General features: G+C 44.4%; 1 pseudogene; it reads right to left on the bottom strand.

The window, feature by feature from the left end:
* LOC111954069 (probable E3 ubiquitin-protein ligase RNF144A-A) overlaps positions 1–6,163 on the bottom strand; it is a 43,101-nt pseudogene that overhangs the window by 36,200 nt on the left and 738 nt on the right.

Below are 6,163 nucleotides of genomic sequence, written 5' to 3'. Positions count from 1 at the left end.
AGAGCAGAGAGAGAGGCAGAGACAGAGGCAGAACAGAGGCAGAGCAGAACAGACAAGAGAGGGTCAAGCAGAGGCAACGAGGCGAGAGACAGAGGCGAGAGAGCAAGAGAGGCAGAGACAGAGGAGGCAAGCGAGACAGAGGCAGAGGCAGAGACAGAGGCAGAGACAGAGGCAGAGACAGAGGAGAAGACAGCAGGACAGAGGAGACAGAGGAGACAGAGAGAGAGGCAGAGACAGAGAGAGACAGAGAGAGGAAGGACAGGAAGAGACGAGAACAGAGAGAGAGACAGAGACAAAGAGAGAGACAGAGCAGAGAGAGAGACAGAGAGAAGGCAGAGAGACAGAGAGAGAGGGCAGAGAGAGAGGCATTTATGTAAAATATTATGTGGGTGTGTGTGTACACCAGCTCAGGTGAGTCCATGCTGCTCCAGGAGAGGAGAGCCAGAGGATTAGACAGTCATTAGCCACGACTATTAGACACTGGCTACATTTCCAAATGGACCTATTTCCTATGTTAGTGATTACTTCTTGACCAACGACCAATTGGGCTTCTGGACACAAAAGTTGTTGGCTAAATAGGGAATAACGGTACAATTTGGGACTAGGTCACTGTAGATCATCAACACACTGCTCCGCCTGTCCTGGTCCTCCCTCCTGCCTCACGTGACTTGCCTCTCCCTCAACACGAACACACACGTACATGCACACACAGTCTTGTATAACTAACCTTGTGGACACAACAATTCAGTCCATTCAAAGTCTATTTCCTAACCTAACCCTAAACCTAACCCGTACTCTAATCTACCCTTACAACTAACCTGAACCCTAACCTAACCTTAAACCCGAATACTAATCTTAACCCAATACTCTAACCGTAGCTCCTAGCCTTAAACCCTAAACGCTAATCTCTAACCTAACACTAAACGATCCTTAACCTCAAACCCCTAGAAATAGGCCATTTGACCTAGTGGGAACAAAGAAAATGTCCCCCAGTTGTCCAATTTTTGTTTGTGTACTATTCTTATGGGGACTCTGGTTCCCCTCAATATTGTTCACATGTCCACTCACTCACTCACTCACTCACTCACTCACTCACCAACACACACACACACACACACAATACGCCTATACATAATTTCCTCCATTCTCATAGATTTACTTTCTACTCCTCTCCCTGTTTTCTTCCCAGTTTGAACACGGCCCACTTACGCCTCAGTTCCCCAAGTGGCCATAGCTACATATGCTCGACACCCTTGACCTGTCTGAAAGGCCCCATTGTCCATTACACAGACCATTCTGAAGCCGTGGCTCGTTCCACGACCCGCTCACAGCCTCCTTTCATGCCTCAGATAAATAAGGGACACTCCGATTTGCCAGGACAGGACTGTGTGACATAAGACACCCTCTGCTCCCACGCCACACCCCCTTCCCCCCTGTCTCCATAGAGACCCTCCTGTCCACCCCAACCCCCACCCCCGAGCTGACTCATATAGACACCTGTGGCTCATCCATTGTGGTCCTAAATACCCCTTAGATTGTCTATTAGTAATCAATTATTTTGGATGAATGAGAAAGCATTGGCCCTCCACACACCTTTCATTGGATTGCTGGCAGGAAAGTGGTTAGAGTGAAAGCTAACAAATTTACTGGAGTGAAAAAATTAATAATTTTGTAAGTCCAGACCGGTTAATTCAGGGTGTCTGTGGGGATTCTATGTTGGGGGTAATTTGGTATGTATATAACTAGACCTGTATAAAATCAGACCTAAACTAAACTTAGACATGTATAGATCAGACCTGAATGAAACTAAGCTGTATAGACCAACTGTATAGACCAGACACTTGTTGATACCAGACCTGATAGACCAGACCTGTATAGACAGACCTGTATATACCAGACCTGTTAATACACAGACCTGTATATACTAGACCTGTATTAGACCAGACCTGTATACCAGACGCGACTGTATATACCAGACTGTAGTAGTCCAGACCTGTATAGACCAGACCTGTATAGACCAGACTGTATAGAACAGACCTGTACAGACTTAGACCTTATAGACAGACCTGTATAGACAGACCAAATAACTAGACCTGTATAGACCAGACCTGTATATACCAGACCTGTATAGACAGACCTGTATAGACAGCCTGTATAGACCGACCTGTATAAAACTAGACCTGTATAGACCAGACCTTGTATATACCAGACCTTGTATATTACCAGACCTGTACAGACAAGACTGTATAGACCAGACTGTATAAACTAGAACCTGTATAGACCAGACCTCATAAAATAGACGCTGTAGGGCCAACCTGTATATACCAGACCTGTATAACCAGACGCTGTATAGACCAGACCTGTTATATACAGACTGTATAACAGACCGTGTATAAACAGACTGTATATACCAGAACTGTAATAGACCAGACCTGTATAAGACCAGACCTGTATATACAGAACGCTGGGGTACAGACTAGACCTGTATAGACCAGACCTGTATAGACAGACGAAATAAACTAGACCTGTATAGACAGACTGTATATACCAGAACCTGTATAGGCCCAGACCTTATAGACCAGACCGTGTTATAGACCAGCTGTATAAACTAAGACCTGTATAGACCAACTGTATATACAGACCTTAATATACCAGACCTGTACAGATAGACCTGTTAGACCCAGACTGTATAAAACTAGACCTGTAATAGACCAGCCTGTATAAACTAACCTGTTAATAACCTGTATATACCAGACTGTATATACCAGACACTGTATTATACCAGACCCTGTACCAGACTGGACTGTATAGACCAGACCTGTATAAACTAGACCTTTATAGACCAGACCTGTATATACCCAGACCTGTACAGACTAGACCTGTATTAGTGACAGACTGTATAGACCAGACCTAAATAAACTGAGACTGTATAGACCAAGACCTGTATAGACCAGACCTGTATAGACCAGACTGTATAGACCAACCTGTATATACCAGACCTGTAATAAACTAGACCTGTATAGACCAGTGACCGTATATCTACCAGACCTGTATATGACAGAACCTGTATAGACCAAAACAGCTGTATATACCGGACCTTACTAGACGCAGACGTATAGACACAGACTGTATAAACCAAGACCTTAGACCTATAAACTAGACCTGTATAAGACCCAGCCTGTATAGACCCAGACTGGTATAGTACCAACCTGTATTAGACAGACCTGATATCCAGACCTGTATAAACTAGACGACGTTTTAGACCAGACCTGTAATGATACCAGACCTGTATAAACTAGACTGTATAGACCAGACTGTAAGACAGACCTGTATAAACTAGACCTGTATAAACTTAGAACCTGTATAGACCAGACTGTATAAACTAGACGCTGATAGACCAGACTGTATAGACCGAACTTTATAACTAGACCTGTATAGACCAGACTGTTAGACCAGACCTGGTATATACCAGACTGTATTACCCACAGACCTGTACAGACGCCTTTAGCGACCTGTATAGGACCAACCTGTAATAGACCAGGACCTGTATAGTACCAGAACCTATATACAGGACCGATGTATAGACCATGAGACCAGACTGTATAGACCAGACCTGTATAGACCAGACTTGTATAAACTAGACTGTATAGACCAGACCTGTATAGACCAGACCTGTATATACCAACCTGTATAGACCAGACCTGTATAAACCAGACTGTATAGACCAGACCTGTATAAACTAGACCTATAGACAGACCTGTATAACCAGACCTGTTATACCAGACCTGTATAGAACCAAGACCTGTAGATTACCAGACCTGTATAAAAACTAGACGACGTTGTTTTGGAGCAGACTGTATATACCAGACCTGTATAAAACTAACCTGTATAGACCAGCCTGTATAGACCAGACTGTATAAACTAGACCTGTGATAAACTAGACTGTATAGACCAGACCTGTATATAACTAGACCTGTATAGACCAGACTGATAGACAGACTTGTATAAACTAGACCTGTATAGACCAGACCTGTATAGACCAACCTGTATAACGCAGACCGTACTATACCAGACCTGTATAAACTAGACGACGGTGTTGTAGACCAGACCTGATATACCAGAACTGTATAACTAAACTGCATAAGACCAGACCTGTATAGACCAGACCTGACTGAGTAAAAAACTACTGTAAGACCGCTGTATAAACTAGACCTGTAATAGCACCAGCCTGTATAAACCAGACCTGTATAACACTAGACCTGTATAGACAGACTGTTAATAACGTTAGACCGACCTGTTAAACTGAGACCAGGCCTGTATAGACCGAGTAACCTGTATAAACTAGACCCTGTATAGACCAGACCTGTATAAACAGACCGTATAGACCAGACCTGTATATACCAACCTGTATAGACAGACCTGTATAGACCAGACCTGGTAATAGACCCACACCTGTATAAACTAGCACCTGTATAAACCAGACCTGTATTAGACAGACCTGTATAGACTAGACCTGTATATCAACTAGACCTGTAAGGACCAGACCTGTATAAACTAGACCTGTGAATAGACAGACCTGGTATAGACGCAAGACCTGTAATAGAACCTATTACCGATGTATAACACCGACCGTGTATAACCAGACTGATGACGACTGTAATAGAACAGAGCCTGTATAGCCAGACCTGTATAAACTAGACCTGTATAGACCATGACCTGTATAACTAGACTGTATAAACTAACCTGTATAGACACCTGTAAACAACTGTATCATTGGACTGTGTGTTTGTTTGTGTGGTGTGTGTGTGTGTGTGTGTGTGTGTGAATGTGTGTGTGTTGTGTGTGTGTGTGTGTGTGGTGTGTGTGTGTGTGTGTTGTGTGTGTGTGTGTGTGTGTGTGTGTGTGTGTGGTGTGTGTTGTGTGTGTGTGTGTGTGTGTGTGTGTGTGTGTGTTTTCGATGACTCTCTTTTTTGGACAATATAACACATAGATATCCAACCCGGCCCTATTTCATAGCAACAATAGGTTTGTATCTAACATAGAAATATATTGAAAACCAAGCATTGAAACTGCAGCATGCGATTTGATAGATGACAAAATCCAATGGTTGGGACCCCGCAGTCACATACTCCTTTAATGSTTCCACGCTCWGCAGTTTCTCTCCAACACTACTATGACCGTGCTCATGTCTACTGCAGTTCCTGTGGACGTATATATCACGTCTGTTTTTTCTCCCTGTGTGGCTCTCTCTTTCTCTGAGCATAGGGTCAAAGGGTGAGAGGGGGGTGAGGGTGGGGGGAGACCCTGTGTGATAGCCGCCGGGGAGTCTGGGAAGTCTGAGCCTCCCGCTATATGACAGGACAAGGAGGAGGTTGAGGTTGAGGAGGAGGGGGAAGGTGGTGGAGGTATGAGGAGGAGGAAGAGGAGGAGGAGGAGGAGGAGGAGGAGGGCATAGGTCTGACAAAGGGCTAGTTTGTTACTCTATCCTTTAGGGAAGGAGAAAGGCTAGCTCTAGTGACCTCTGTAAAACCCGAGCAGGAAAGGGTGTCAGGTTCTAACAGACCAGTTAGACCACTAAAACACAGAACAGGAAGCCACAGTGTGCATTCCAAATGGCACCCTATTTAGGGCATGACTTTTGATCAGGGTCCATAGGGAACTGGGTGCCATTTGGGACGCAGCCCTAGTGAATCACAACCCTCTGTGGTCTTAATGGGGTCAAGCTATATGTCCAAACATGATCCATGAGGTCCTGTGGGATGTAAACAATACTACAGACTGTGTCTGAGTCCTACAGGTTAGGTAGCTGACCATGGAATCACTGAAACCTGTATTTAGAAATACTGTATAACATTAGAGCAAAATTATATGTTCATAAATATACATTTTTGAACACACAAACAAATTACACACGCACGCGCACACACACACACCTTCCCTTGTCCCCTCCTGGCAGAGACAATAACAGTAACATGCCAAGGTAAAGGTCAAACACAGAAACAGAGCATGCTCTCTCTCCTCACTGTCCTCTCTCTCCTCTCTCTCTCTCTTTTCTCTCCTCTCCTCTTTCTCCTCTATCTCCTCTCTCCTCTCTCTCTCCTCTCGGTCTCCTCTCTCCTCTCGGTCTCCTCTCTCTCCTTTCGCCTCTCTCCTCTCTCACTCT

This window comes from Salvelinus sp. IW2-2015, linkage group LG28, assembly GCF_002910315.2.
Source record: "Salvelinus sp. IW2-2015 linkage group LG28, ASM291031v2, whole genome shotgun sequence".
NCBI lineage: Eukaryota > Metazoa > Chordata > Actinopteri > Salmoniformes > Salmonidae > Salvelinus > Salvelinus sp. IW2-2015.
Note: the sequence above shows the minus strand (reverse complement) of the source record. Positions and strands in the feature narration are given on the sequence as shown.